This window comes from Papaver somniferum, chromosome 4, assembly GCF_003573695.1.
Source record: "Papaver somniferum cultivar HN1 chromosome 4, ASM357369v1, whole genome shotgun sequence".
Lineage (NCBI taxonomy): Eukaryota > Viridiplantae > Streptophyta > Magnoliopsida > Ranunculales > Papaveraceae > Papaver > Papaver somniferum.
Window position 1 is genome coordinate 119,000,416 of NC_039361.1, and position 16,810 is coordinate 119,017,225.

A 16,810-nucleotide genomic window follows, 5' to 3' on the forward strand; every position below is an offset into this window, starting at 1 on the left:
TTTGTGAGCCCGATTGAATATAAGAAATAACTTGGACGGTATCAAAAACCAATATCCAAGTGTCAATCAATTTAATCAACAACCAAAGGTCGGATTCCCAATTGATTGAACTTATGCATAGCCTGTGATATTTCAATTATAAAGATAAACAATATAATGCGGAAAAGAAATAACACAGAGACCAGAAATTTTGTTAACGAGGAAACCGCAAATGCAGAAAAACCCCGGGACCTAGTCCAGAATAAACACACACTGATTATAATTTGTTACACCAGATTCCTACTACTTATTCGGACTAGATGTAATAACTGCTTCAGCACAAATAGAACTCCTTGCACAACACCGATTGTCTTTAGGAATTATTTTCGTAAATCTTCTAGAAGAACCCAAGGCTCTCTTTAGAAGATACAACAACACGATTGATACGATTCGATATTTTGTTTGCACAAAACACCGGATTGATTTCCCTTTAAATGTGAATCAAGGTTTTGGAAATCTTGTGTTTATTCTGATAAAAACAATTACTAGGTAAAAGTAATATCGATACAAACTTTTAGATTAGGGATTATTATACTCTTTAATAATGGAAGAGAAACCTAATTATTCTACAATAAGAACAACTAGAATAAATCTGGAGATATCTTGTTTAAAACTTCTTAAGGATTTTTACGAGATACCTTAATCGAAGTTTTCTTTCTAGTTTCCGATTTCGACTAACAAGTGTTGGTATACGATTGGAAACTGAAATCTATCAAAACCTAGGGATTATGATCAATAACTCTTGAATGGTTTTATATCAGAAGAGAAAATCTTAGAATAGACAAGAGGTGAAAAACCTAGATTACAAGTTGTATAATCAATCACGGAGATTAATCCAACTCGGCTTTGTGATCCCCAATACAAAGACTTTTATGTCACTCTTGTTCACGAAGAACAGAAGACATGGAAAACAACCTTATGAGCTTACACCAATTTTCCAAAGGGAATGAAAACGTGTAGCACTCACAAACCCTTTATTTATAGTGAAAGGTAGCTTGAAAACTAAGCATAGCTATTTTCCTTTTTCAAGACTCTCCTAATTTTGGGAGTCTTTTCTAAGTTAAAACTCTTGCCAAATAATTAAATAAATAATTAATTAGCAAATATTGTATTTATGTGAATAAATCACATTTTAACTTAGGCAGGAATTAAAAGTTATCACAAACACTTTAATATGGTAATCAAATATGTTCGGATTAATAGCCATCTTGCCTAGATAAGGAAACATCAACAACTTGACCAAAAATGCCTTTTAGTCACGTAATTGGGCCCAAGTCCGTGAACTGTTACAAACAGTCCATGGATTGTTTCCTACTAACGAACTGTAACAATTACAGCAACATTTATAATTGTTACTTTAATAAATCACTCATAACTTCATCGTTATAACTCGGAATTGGGTGATTCTTGGCTCGTTGAATTCGTAATCTCACTCACTATAACACGAGAACCTTTCCAAGGATAAAGGTTATTGTCACAAAAGTCGTGGATCAAATAACCTCAAGTATATATACATAAATGTATATTAACCGTCATAAGAATTGTCCCATAGAGTGAGCATTTATTTCGATAGATTAGAAAGGTAGAATTGAACAAGAATCCAAATGAAATCAATCAACGCATACCTTTGTTGATGAAGTCCTTGTTGATGTCTTCTTGTAATCTCAAGGATAAAGGTTATTGTCATAAAAGTCGTGGATCAAATAACCTCAAGTATATATACATAAATGTATATTAACCGTCATAAGAATTGTTCCATAGAGTGAGCATTTGTTTCGATAGATTAGAAAGGTAGAATTGAACAAGAATCCAAATGAAATCAATCACCACATACCTTTGTTGATGAAGTCCTTGTTGATGTCTTCTTGTAATCTCCAGTCTTCATCCTTCAAGAATAACTCTTCTTAGACCTAATCTAGTCTGAAACTATCTATAGTATACTAAATCAAGAATGCATTTGGAAACTAAAATTGAAAACTAACTTGACATACCAACGCTAGTGGGTTCAACCGAGAAATGCTCTAACAATCTCCCCCTTTGTCAATTTTAGTGACAAAACCATTTTACATATGGATTGTACTTGTTAAAGAGCATCACAACTCCAAAATACGACATGCTTGATTTCCTTGGTTCTTCAGCTATGCGTGTGCTCATCCTGTACTTGTTGAAGATCCATCATAGTATTATTACACATCATCAAAGCTCAATTGTATCACAACTTTGACAATAATACTACGGTGATATGTATCACTCCCCCTTAGTCAATACTTCATCTCACAATGAAAACCACTCCCCCTTACATGATGATCTGTAAACCATATGTATATGTAGTGTGAACTACAAAATAATTCTCCACCTTTTTGTGAATATAAATTGGCAAAGGTACGAAAACTGGTGGGATCCTAATGAAATTTTCATAGAGGAACTTATTGACCAAAGGAAAACATATCAACTTTACTTTAGATGATATCACAGAGTCGAAACTTAGTGACTTCATCAAGAAGTTTATTAAGATACAAGTTAATCCCTTCATGTTCCACAACCTCTTCTCCCCTCAAAGATATAACAATTAAGCACAAGTTCATTTAAGAACTCTCCCCCATAAGATACCATTCCCTAAATAACAACAAGAGTGACCTTACTCCAAAGATAAGGATGTATATATTGGATTTTAGAAACCCCACAAGGAGATACGAACTAAGAACCAATCATTGAAAGTCTCTCATGAGATCGAGTTACTAAACAATATAACTATCTCATGGTAATAATACACAATATGTAATCCTGAAGATTAAGTATTATGATCATCTTTTCTAAGATACAACCTTGTAAAAACAAGAATTGATATGCTTAGAAGGAAGAATAATCTTTTCCATAAGGATTTACACCAAGAATGGTTACCGTAAGAGTATGAAAAATATTCTTTGACAATAAAAACCAACATCCAACGGTTTTGATTATTGCTTCTAACCTGTTATGCTTAAGAATTTTTAATCACAAATCAAGTTAGGTAATTAAGAATCATACGCGTGGTATTTAAGCATATTCATCTTAACCATAACTAGTTCAAATGACTCAAACGAACTAGTTAGAGAGTTGTTCAATTGATTAGATCTTTAAAATAGACACAATTGAAGAAAAAACGATTTGATTCACTCGAATCGATTCATGAACTTTATAGCCACGGTTTGCAATTATGCATTCCTTAGTTAATATAAGTTTAAGTTCACAAATAATCATTTTTAAAAAATAACCAACCTAAGCACGCGGACTAGGTACGCGGACTTAAGTACCCGGAATAAGCTTGTAAATAGTTCACAAACTCCAGCAGATTTTCTCGGGAAGAGAACCTCCGTACGCGGACTTGGTTCGCGGACTCTGTTTCGGTTTTCCTGAGCAGCAAAGTACGCATACTTTGGTTCAATGAATATGACTTATACATGTATGTGTTACCACATAATGCTTATATCCAACAATGATTATATAATCTAAACTCTCATTTCAATCATTGAAACATTCTTAGAGGACGTTATATAGTTGTTATTCACAAACTATTTTTCGTCAAAGCCATTTTCAAGTAATTGAAACATAGTATGACTTTCGTCACTAGTAAAGATGAACTTGGCCAAAGAGAAAGCTTACCAACACATATTTCAAGAAATGTGTAAGCGAGTTTGCACTACACCAAATTCAGCATTTAGCAACCTAGATTAGCAACAGAAATAGAGCTATTGCTAATTAACAACAAAGAATAGTTGTTGCTAAATTTTAGCAACTGCTTGAATCTGTTGTGGATCTCGCAACTGCCCAGGTTCTGTTGCTAGTAGCAAACTGTGGAGATCATGAGCATGTGATTCACATGCTTCCAAGTAACACTTATGAACTTTTTTTTTCCACCCATATTTTTGATATCCTTTTAAGTATTGATATACTTCCACCCCCTTGACTCATTGACCCCTTGACCTTTATCTTCAAACCTCTTTCTTCTTCCTTACTCGCAGAGTAGCCGCAGCCTAAACCCTCTCTTGCCCAACTCTATTTTCTCTTTATTCCTCTATCTGCAGTTTCTCAATCTCCGATCTTCTGTTTCTTCTCAAGCTCGATCTATATATCTCGATTTATTCTTTTATTTTTCATTTAGATTTAGATTTTGATTCATGTTATTTATTGGAAGCGATGAAGAACATCTAAAACCTATAACACGCACTCTTCTCCAAACATCATCGTTGGTTTAAGATCATCAAGATCTGGGTGATATGGGGTAACTCTCTCTTCTCTATTATTTATATCAATTTTCCCCAAAATTTTCAATTAGGTTTCCAATTTCTTGTAATTTGGAGCTTTTTGAATTGATTTTGTGAACTGTGATTTCAATTAGGGTTCATTTAAAGTTAACATTTTTTACCTGCTTTAAGTGGTTTGGAGATCTGCTTCACATTTTTTTTTCCTTCTGTTTTGTGGTTCCACAAGTTTTCTACCATCTGGGTGAACCAAGTTTGTTATGAACCACTTGTTGTGGTTGGTACTAACTTGGGTGTTGGTGATTCTAATTCAAGTAGATGATTTTGTGTTTGTCAATTTTTTGTTGTTTGTGGGTATTAAATGAGATGGGAGAGAATATGGCTTATTGTTTCAGAACTTCACTGGATCTTATTCCGAGTTGTGCAGATGGTACTAGTTTTAGAATTGGAGGCAGTGATGGTGGTGAAATTGGTAGGATTTGTTTAAGATTATGGCTCTCTGGTCCTGATGTTTATGATTTGTGAATATGCATAACCTTTCTGACCATTAACTTATAAGACTGGTGTTTCTTCAACCTCATATTAGCAATTCCTATGGGTTATATTTCAGGTGCACCTTTAGTATTTAACTATGTTCTGCTTCTTTCAGTACTGATAATTTTTTGGCATTGTTGTACTCCTTGTAAGTAACCTTGAAGCAGACAGATATGGTGTACCTGGGAAAAAGAATGTGTTGGCTTCTTTGCCACAAGAAACGCAAAGCTTCCGGTAATTCCCATATTTCCCCACCTGTTATGCAATCCAGTTTCTTTTCATTTTGGTATCAACATATTTTAATAGCAGATATCCATGTCAAGAAAAAAATTTAAATAGTTGTGAATATTTGCAGGACACCTCGTTGTCCGGCCTGAGTTGGATCTTATGGCACAGGAATATCAGCTTATACTCATGAATTATTCCTCGACGATTGGATAGATCTAGAGACTTGTCTAAGTAATGTATTTGATTAAGTATAAGTCAATTGGTTAAACTAAACAGTCATGTGCAGGTTACACATCATCATAGTCTTGTCAGCTTGTATTCTTTTTCATGAAATTTGTAGAGTTCCTTTTTATTAGATCTTAACGTTCCACACTTTTTTTCCTTGTAGGAACTCTTATGGATTGTGTTTTTTTTTTCTTCATAAGATCGCTAGCTCTCTTGCACGTCGCACACTCGATCACCACTAATTGCTAAAGGTAATCAATTTGAATTTCAAACTATTAACACACATGTTGTTGTTAAATGTATCAAGCTACTTTGTATAGCCAGTCATCTATTTGGTAAAGATGCAAGTGCAAATTCTTAACTATGATCAATATGCTTATGTACATCTGCGCTCTTGGATCTCTCGTATGGTTACTCGTCACCTACTTAGAGCCCAGTTTTCTTGGCAATAAATGTCTCTGAATTTGTTTTCCAAACCCATTTAATAATCTATGAACATTTAAGTAAATCCTTGTTTCAAAGTGGCTTTATAGTTTATGGTGCTATTAATGTATTTCAAACTTAGTTTCATGTATTGGGCTAGCCCGGTTATTCTACAACCCATGAGATTTCGTATCTATTGATTCCACCTGAATTCTCATATTTCTCTAACCATATACTTGAGATAACTTATCCAGTCGTTTTTTTTTTTGGATCTGTTCATTGCTTTCTCTCTATCCATCCGTAAGAGAGAAAAAGAAGAAAATATATGAGCAGTTTTCCAATTCGATTTGATTTTGTTAGTTGACTGTTTTTAGTTTCACGATATTATTATGTTATTGCTTTTTAGCAACCATGTTGGACTCACTGATGTTGAAAAGGGAAATGCTTCGCAGGTCGCGTGACTTATTAATGGTATAGTACTGCTTCAACTAAAAGCTTGATACTGTAACTCCAAAAGACATGGACTATTATGGGTGTCCTAAATTGAAAGATGCTTGCTAAGGTGATAATATTATAACCTGTTATAATTATGAAAAATCTCTCCTTTTTCAATTTTTATTATAGTGTGCCGTTAGGTTTTGTTAAACACTCGATTAAATGAGATTCATGGATTTTCCTTGATACTTCTTTTTATACTTGCGCAGAAACCCAACTCTTTACCTTTAGCCAAATAAATGAAGCTTTCATCTGCATACGCAAAGCACAGGGCATGCGTCTTTTATCCTTCCATTCCATAAGCACGAGGTGCGATTACTGAAACTCTAATGTCAATACATTCACTCCATCTCAGTTGTATTAGACCTTCAAATCTTAAATAATTGTTTCATGACTCAAATTCACGGCCTCATAGCCTTATCCTCAAACTTTACTCTTGCAGTACTAAGGGTCCTTGGGATGGAAGAACTTAAAGTTAACTGGAGCAGAGGTATTCATACTTGCCCTCTTCTGTGCAATGAAAGAGTTCATGTATTTAAGCTTAAATAAACAGTATGGGCAGGTACTTCATGTATTTGTATTTCAATTTTTTTTTTCCTTAGAGAATCCAACAATGAAGAGTTCATTTTCTGTTTAAAACATTTTGTAAGATTCCTTGATATAATGTTAAGTTAATAGATATATCCAAATGACAGTTTTTGTTGCGTCATGGCTGTTGTATTGTGTTTCATAGTTCAATTATAATTTTATGTTGAATGTGAGGGTTCGTTGATTAAATTATCAGAACAGGAAGAGTTAGGGCACTTAGAGAATCCAACAATGAAGAGTTCATTTTTCATTTAAAACATTTTGTAAGATTCCTTGATGTAATGTTAAGTTAATAGATATATCCAAATGACAGTTTTTGTTGCGTCATGGCTGTTGTGTTGTGTTTCATAGTTCAATTATGATTTTATGTTGAATGTGAGGGTTAGTTGATTGAATTATCAGAACAGGAAGAGTTAGGGCACTTACAGGGAAGTGGGGTATCTCAGGACAATTTGGGGGAAATCGATTTTGACTAGGTCAACGAAGAATTGACCTTTTCTTTTTGTTGTTACAAACTCTGGCAACGGCGAACAGCTGTTGCTAAATCTGAACCAGAACAACTATATCCTGTTCTCATAAAATTATCCTAGAACAACTCTAAAATTAGCAACATTATTTTTGTTGCTAAATTTTTGTTTCGCAACAGCTTATTTCTGTTGCGTCTGTCGTTGCTGACCTGAATTAGCAACAGAGCTAGAGTTGTTGCGAAAAATTGCGACAGAGTGTTTAGAAATGGCAGAAATATGTTGCAAGCCCAGTCAGCAACAAGATGTTGCTAAACGTTAATTTGTTGTAGTATTGACTCAGCTCGAAACAATAAATTGTTCCACATATTCAAAAATTACCCAACACAATATGTGCGCCCCAATTCTTTTGCAATCCTCACCACATTTACTAGGGCTTCTTGATGAGGATGCACTTCCAACACAGTCAGGTTGTGTTGAGGTGAACAAAATCTTGCTCACCACAGGTATTTGAAACAAAATCATGCATGGAATCTAGGAATTTAACAACTTCCTTGAAACTATCAATAATTGTTCCATACCTTTTTAAGATGTTATCCCTTGTCGATTTCTTGTTTGGGAGATCCTTCTTAATAGTACTCGTTGCTTTATTGATCTTCTTTGGTACCCATTTCTGAGTAGCTTTTGGAGCAACGTATTTCTTTTTCTCCCCAATGTAATTATAAAATTTCTTAGAGGGAATACTAGAAGAACTGATATTATGAGACTCAGTTTTTCTCCAGTTTGGAACATCAGATCTTGTCATCTTAACAGAATCAGATCTGGTTTTGTCTCGTTTAAGATATCTGCAATTCCTTTGCAAGTGACTTGGCTTTCCACAATAAAAACAATGTTTAGTAGAATGGAAAAAGTTATGTTTAGTGTTACCTAAATGTGTATGTGCTTGCATTGGAGCTTGACAGATTTTTTCTTTTCGTCATCGACAGTTGGCAGAGATACTTCACTTTTGTCAACCGTGGAAGTTTTTGGTTTAGAAGAATCTTTAGCTTTCACAAATTTTACCTCTTTTCAAATACCAGGAGCGTCTATTCCTTCATATCCCAATCCTCTTGTATCATGATGAATTCTACATGCTCCCAATATCGAGGTTAATTTTTCCGAGCTGCTATTTCTAGAAAAACTCTCTTTTAAGCTCGAGTTTTCTTTTTTCCAACCTTTTGACCTTTTCGAACGCAATAACTAGGTCATTCTTGGATGATTCATATTGAACATTGAGATCTTTTTGTTCTGAATCAAATAACAAGTTCATCTCAATGTTCTCCAAGTTATCTAGCTTTGCTTGAAGAGTAATTTCCCGATCTCGACCTTCGGCAATTTCTTCCTTAAGCTTTCGTATTTCGTTGAGATAATCTCTTGCACCAGTAAAATCAAGTTGGTCTTGCAAGTCTTTATTCCGACTATGAAGTCTGTAATATTTAAATTTCTCACTGAGAATGGTGCTTTCAGCTTTCGAGAGTTTCTGATGACATTCTTTAAGAAGATTATTAGCAACTGGATCAACATGGAACACTTCTTCGTCAGAATCAGAATCATTATCCCGTAGAATTTTTTCAGAAGCTAATGCAACCTCTCCTATGTACTCTTGGGGATTATAAAATTCAGGTCCATCATAAAGAGTAAGCAAAGCTGCTGCATATGCCGATTGTCTACGACTCCAGCTAAGACATACTGAAGACAAGTGCCCGAAACCACGACAGTTATAGCATTGTACATCATCATTAGGAGGTGTTGTAACTTTAGAGAAACTATTTTTTCATGTCTCTCAACAGTTTTCAAAATTTTCGTGGAGTAACATCCTTAGTATTTGGCGAACCAGATTTATCGTTAGAGGATTCAGAATTGTTTGCAGCTTTAAGAGAAATCAGCTCTTTTCTAGATGCGTGTTCATTATCAAAGATCTTTAACTTTCCAACAAGAGTATTTCTGGAGAGTGTAGAAAGATCGTTTGCTTCTTCAATGGCATGTTTCTTAGACTTGTATCTTAATGGTAGAGACCTGAGAATTTTTCGCACATTAACTTTCTCCAGAATTGTTCTTCCTAATGAATACGAAGAGTTAACTATCTGATAAAGTCTTTGGTTAAACTCATAAAAGGTTTCATCATCAGACGTGCGAAGGTTTTCCCAGTCAGAAGCTAGATTTTGAAGCCTTGCTTTTTTCTCTACGGCATTCCCTTCGAATACGGTTTCTAAGATATCCCAAGCATCTTTAAACTTATTACATGTAGTAAAGTGGTACTCAAGATCTGGGGTAATGGCATGGATGATAGAATTTAATCCGTCAGAATTTTTCTTTGCAGCAAGAATCTCAAGTTTATCATAATCACCAATATCCTTTGCAACAGTTACACCGTCTACTGTCACTAATGGAGGATCATAGCCATTAACAATACGAACCCATGATTGAAAATCTCGTGCTTGTATAAAAGCACGCATAGCAATTTTCCACCATAAATAGTTTTGCCATCGAAGACTGGTGGTATGTTATAGAGATAACACTTCTGTCCATAGAATCAGATTGCTACAAACACAGACTTATGAGGTCTTAGCATGTTTGCCTACTCTCATGCCAATTGATAAAGCGGGGGTACAACAACCACACCCAGTATTTCGATTAGCAATTTGTATGGACTAACTCCAATATACTTTTAAGAGAATCAACTAGACAGTCAGACTCAATCTTAATAAAAGTATATCAAAGAGTTATATCTCTATTTCTAAATTCAATCCGCAATCAAACAAATAGGAATTTGCGAGTCCGATTGAATATAAGAAATAACTTGGACGGTATCAAAAACCAATATATAAGTGTCAATCAATTTAATCAACAACCAAAGGTTGGATTCCCAATTGATTGAACTTACGCATAACCTGTGATATTTCAATCATAAAGATAAACAATATAATGCGGAAAAGAAATAACATAGACACCAGAAATTTTGTTAATGAGGAAACCGCAAATGCAGAAAAACCCCGAGACCTAGTCCAGAATAAACACACACTGATTATAAGTTGTTACACTAGATTCCTACTACATGTTCGGACTAGATATAATAACTACTTCAGCACAAATAGAAGTCCTAACACAATATCGATTGTCTTTAGGAATTATTTTCGTAAATCTTCTAGTAGAACCCAAGGCTCTCTTTAGAAGATACAACAACACGATTGATACGATTCGTTATTTTGTTTGCACAAAACACCGGTTTGATTTCCCTTTAGATGTGAATCAAGGTTTTGGAAATCTTGTGTTTATTCTGATAAAAACAATTACTAGGTAAAAGTAATATCAAAACAAACTTGTAGATTAGGGATGAAAAAGCGGGGGTACAATAACCACACCCAATATTTTGCTTAGCAATCTGTATGGACAAACTCCAATATACTTTCTAGAGAATCAACTAGGCAGTCAAACTCAATCTAGATAAAAGTATATCAAAGAGTTAATATCTCAATCTCTCTATTTGATCTATACTCAAGCAAATAGAAATATGCGGGTCTTTATCAAATACTAGAGAGATAACTTGGATGGTATCAAAGACCAATATCCAAGTGTCAATCAATTTAAATCAACAACCAAAGGTTGGATATTCTAGTTGATTGAACCTAACGCACAACCTGTGATATTTCAATTATAAAGATAAACAATATAATGCGGAAATAGAAATAACACAGATACCAGAATTTTGTTAACGAGGAAACCGCAAATGCAGGAAAAACCCCGGGACCTAGTCCAGATTGAACACACACTGTATTAAGCCGCTATAAACACTAGCCTACTACAAACTAACTTCGGTCTGGACTATATTTGAACCCCAGTCAATCTCACACTGATCCAAGGTACATTTATGCTCCTACGTCTCTGATCCCAGCACGATGTTACGCAGTTGATTCCCTTAGCTGATCTCACCCACAACTAAGAGTTGCTACGACCCAAAGTCAAAGACTTTAATAAACAAATATGTATCACACAGAAAAGTCTATAGTAATAGATAGATCTGTCTTCCACAGAAATACCTACGAGTTTTTGTTTCGTATTTTGATAAATAAAGGTGAACAAGAACCAATTGATAAACTAGACTTATATTCCCGAAGAATAGCCTAGTATTATCAATCACCTCACAACAATCTTAATTGACGCGGCGAAAGAAGATGTTGCGAAATCACAAACGATGAGACAAAGATGTTTCTGATTACTTTTATATCTTGCCTATCGGAGATATTAATCTCAAGACAATCCTTGCGATTGCACTCGTACGATAGAATATGCAAGATCAGATCACACAATTATGAGAAAGTAGTATCGGTCTGGCTTCACAATCCCAATGAAGTCTTTAAGTCGTTAACCTGGTTTAGAAGAAGAAACCAAAGGTTAAAGGAGAATCGACTCTAGCTATGCAACTAGTATCACACAGAAGGTGTGGGGATTAGGTTTCCCAGTTGCTAGAGTTATCCTTTATATAGTCTTTCAAATTAGGGTTTGCAATCAATGTTAGCTTGGTAAAAAAGCATTCAATATTGACCGTTAGATGAAAACCTTATTTAGATTCAAGCTAATATCTTTCAACTGTTAGATCAAAAACCTAGCTTGTTACACACAAATGAAATGCACGTTTCTAGGTTTGTGTAACCGTACCCAAACATGTACATTTGTTGGTTCAATAGTAGGTAACCAAATGGTTATCCATATGAGTACTTTCATATCAACCAATATCTTCTTCACCATAACTAGTTCAAATGACTCAAATGAACTAGTTAGAGAGTTGTTCAATTGCAAGGAAATCTTATGTAACTATACAAGACACAATTGAAGCAAAAACGATTTGATTCACTCGAATCGGTTTATGAACTTTATAGCTACGGTTTGCAAACTTGCATTCCTTAGTTTATATAAACATGAGTCCACAAACAATCGTCTTTAGATATAACCTAACTCAAGTTCACGGAATGGGTTCGCGGACTTAAGTTCCCGGAAGGAGTTCTCAAACTCCAGCAGATTTTCTCGGGTCAAGAACTTCCACCAGTTCGTGGACTGGGTTCGTGGACTGAGTTCACGGCTCTTGTTCAGGTTCTCTTGATCAGCAAAGTTCGTAAACTTTGGTTCAAGGAATAAGGACTTATACATATATGTGTTTCCACAACAATGCTTATATCCACCATTGGTTATATAATCTAAACTCTTATTTCAATCATTGAAACATTCTTCTATAATGTTATAATAGTCGTTAGACATAAAGAATCGACTATCGTCATCAAAGCCATTTTCAAAGTGATTGAAACATAACATGATTCGTCACTAGGTAAAGATAAGTTTGGCCAAAGCGAAAGCTTACCAACACATATTCGAGAAATAGATAGGCGAGATAAACTCGGTTCGAAATAGCAAATGTGTATAATCAAAGTCTATATAGCACAACGATTTTTGTTAGTGCTCAACACGAGAAAACTTACGGAGCCTCACAGTAGTACATAAAAGATTATGGATCAGGGAAGATCAATACTGCGGAATACACGAGGATTCATTCTATTTTCCATCACTATTCGCATAACGATATAAAATAGACATAATCCTTATAAACAAAAGATTTTAACCCATCTTCCATCAATAATTGAATAATATGCTTAACTTTTGTATTTGTCAAAAGTCCATTCATTCTTTTATCAATACGTGAATATTGACTTACGAAAGACTTTACTTTTGAAAAAGTATGGGACAATCATAGTTCATGGACGCAAACACACATATCCCATAACACATTGCAATATATAAAACCATAAAGATTAATACTTCAAAAATCATCTTCCAAACAATTTTTTAGAATTTAAACCAATAAATATAAAAATATGAAGATGAAAACGTTGGACATAGCTATGTGTAATCACAATAATGACTATTCCAAACTCTAGTTATTCTTCTAAATAAAACAAGAAAAATAAAATTCTCATAAGAAGTTTCCTAGGCATCAAGACAAACTCGTAATGCACATATAAGATGATTTGTCCTTAGAGGGTAGAATAAATCTTTTTTTGCCCGGATTTATACCAAGAATAGCTACCAAGGGCGTATAAAAATATTTTCTTAACAAAGAAGAACATACAAAGTCATTAACGACCATGCACCATAGTTCACATGAGATGATTGTGAACATTCAAGAATCCCATAACAATGCGTACTACAACCCATTCTTGAACTTCTTTATTTGTGATTCACCAACAACATTCTTTTAGAAGCTACAAATGATCTTGGTAGAGTATTACTCCAAGAATCCAAGTGCCCAAGTCCAAGAGAATTGGAACAAGTGCCACAAAACGGAGCAAAACACTCAAAACAAGAGACGGGACAAATATCAATCTTAACTTATACAAATTCAAGAATTCTCATCTCCATTTTGAAGATATTTTAAAGAGGAAGAGAATTCAAAAATAATGAGGTCATTCCGAGTTCGGACGAAGAAGTTACGACCAAAACATGTTTACCGAATATCGACGTCTACAGACAAGTATGCATACGGGTTTGCAAACGAATTTTCGTGACCTGGAGCAGTATGCAAACGGGTATGCGTACTTAAACCCTTGGATTTTGATTTTAAATGATGGTATGCATACATGGTATGTGTACCATGAAGTCCAAACATCCCGAACAACTATTTTCAAACCTAAACATTTAAGAACCTTAAACACAGATCAAGTTATATAGAAATGAACGATAAGAAAGGTACGTGGATCATTATAAGCACTCTAAGCAAATAAAAACACAAATATTGCTCAATTTTATAGACATACATTTTTAGAAGAATCCAATCGAATTCTACAACCTTACCGAACATAATCTATGTGCCCCAATTTGCGTGCTTTCCTCACCGTATACATAGCAAGGCATTCCTTGGTGGGGATGCACTTAAAACACAATCAAGTTGTGTTGGGGTGAACAATGTCTTGCTCACCACAAGTGACATTTGGATTATCATGAAAGAGATCGCTTTTAGAACCTTTCACATCCAATTCCATTTTTCCAAAAAACTTGTTAAGTTCCAACATCATGGATACTGCCTTTTCCATAGTCATGGAATTTTCTGGAAGATCATTCTTTTTCACACTCAAAGCATCATTGACTTTATTTGGTACCCACTTCTGAGTGTGTTTAGGAACAACCAGAACCTTCTTCTTATTACTCTCTTCAAGATTTCTCGGAAGAGAATTGGATTGACTATTCTTTTGCAAGTTAGTCTTTCTCCAATTGGGAGCATCTGATCTTGTCTTAGTCTTTACGAATTTATTCTTTTGATAACCATTACGATTGTGAAAAGACTTCGTATGACGTTTATAGGCAAATCTAGGATTATCACAGCACTGATTCCTTTGCCTAAAGGTTGGACATTTACAACCCGTAATGTCGAGAGTGTTAGCCTTAACATATGATTCCGGTTTAATCACTTCTTTTGACAACCAAACAAGAATATCTTGAAGTTTTTCATTCCTTATACGAAAACGACATATCTTTTCTAGGTGACCTTTGTTTCCACAATAATGAAAATTATAAGGAACGTTCTTACCCGGATTCATGTGTGCTGGTTTTGGAGGTTGATATACTTTTATCTTTTGAAGCTTAACTACCGGTGAAGGTATTTCACTTTTTCCATCAGTGGAAACCTTTTGTTAAGAAGAATCACTAGCCTTGACAAAATTTTACCTCTTTGCTAATATTTGGAGCATTTATTCCCTTATAGACCAATCCTCGTGTATCACGATGATTTTTAATTGCTCCTAGCATAGTGGTTAATTTGCTTGAACTAGTATTGAACTTTTTCAAGTAATCTTGCAACATCTTGATTTTATCAAGAGCAGCAGTTAAATCATCCTCAAGGCGTTTTTCTCGACCGAGACAAGCACTTTCTCTGTCATCAAAACTAATTTGTTGAGAGTTAAACCTTACTTCAGATTCTGCAAGTTTCTCTTCCTACAAAAAATACTTTTGATAAAGATTATCACATTCACCTTGCTTCAGAATCCTTGAGGATCGATTCGTTAGAACAATTCGAAAAAGAAACACCTGCGTAGCATCTTCTCAATTTCTTATTTTCTCGACAGAGAGGAGCCAGAAGAGGTGAGACATGAGAAGTTGTTATCTTATTCATATTCCACGAATCCAAAAACTTAACATACTTTGAGACTTCCTCATCAACATCTCTATCAATATCTGAATCGCCTTCATCAGAAAGTTCATCCAACTGTTCTTCTAGGAGAGTTTCCCAATCAACAGTTTTTACATCAAGAGAATGTTTAGATATTGACATAGATGTGACAGTTCTCTCAGGTGAATCCAAGCTTTTAGAATCATCTGGTAATTTCTGAACTGGTACGTTATTAGAGATAGACTCGTCCATAATTAGATCGCTACAAACACAGACTTATAAGGTCTTTAACGTGTTTGCCTGCTCTGATACCGATTGAAAAAGCGGGGGTACAACAACCACATCCAATATTTCGCTTAGCAATCTGCATGGACAAACTCCAATATACTTTCTAGAGAATCAACTAGACAGTCAGACTCAATCTAGATAAAAGTATATCAAAGAGTTAATATCTCAATCTCTCGATTTGATCTATACTCAAGCAAATAGAAATTTGCGATTCTTTATCAAATACTAAAGAGATAACTTAGATGGTACCAAAGACCAATATCCAAGTGTCAATCAATTAAAATCAATAACCAAATGTTGGATATTCTAATTGATTGAACCTAACGCACAACCTGTGATATTTCAATTATAAAGATAAACAATATAATACGGAAATAGAAATAACACAGACACCAGAATTTTGTTAACGAGGAAACAGCAAATGCAGAAAAACCCCGGGACCTAGTCCAGATTGAACACACACTGTATTAAACCGCTACAGACACTAGCCTACTACAAACTAACTTCGGTATGGACTGTAGTTGAACCCCAATCAATCCCACATTGATCCAAGGTACAGTTATGCTCCTACGTCTCTGATCCCAGCTGGATGCTACGCACTTGATTCCCTTAGCTGATCTCACCCATAACTAAGAGTTGATACGACCCAAAGTCGAAGACTTTAATAAACAAATTTATACCACACAGAAAAGTCTATAGTAATAGATAGATCTGTCTCCCATAGAAATACCTACGAGTTTTTGTTACGTCTTTTGATAAATCAAGGTGAACAGGAACCAATTAATAAACCGGACTTATATTCCCGAAGAACAGCCTAGTATTATCAATCACCTCACAACAATCTTAATCGACGCGGCAAAATAAGATGTTGTGGAATCACAAACAATGAGACAAAGATGTTTGTGATTACTTTTATATCTTGCCTATCGGAGATATTAATCTCAAGCAAATCCTTGCGATTGTACTCGTACGATAGAATATGCAAGATCAGATCACACAACTACGAGAAAGTAGTGTCGGTCTGGCTTCACAATCCCAATAAAGTCTTTAAGTCGTTAACCTGGTTTAGAAGAATAAACCAAAGTTTAAAGGAG

General features: G+C 34.8%; 1 long non-coding RNA gene across 1 annotated transcript; it reads left to right on the top strand.

The window, feature by feature from the left end:
- Window positions 1-4,064: 4,064 nt before the first annotated feature.
- LOC113274222 lies at window positions 4,065-6,891 on the top strand. Its single transcript, XR_003322874.1, has 6 exons — window positions 4,065-5,048; window positions 5,170-5,273; window positions 5,431-5,518; window positions 6,143-6,252; window positions 6,395-6,494; window positions 6,628-6,891. It is a non-coding gene; the product is annotated as an uncharacterized LOC113274222 (long non-coding RNA).
- Window positions 6,892-16,810: the final 9,919 nt, after the last annotated feature.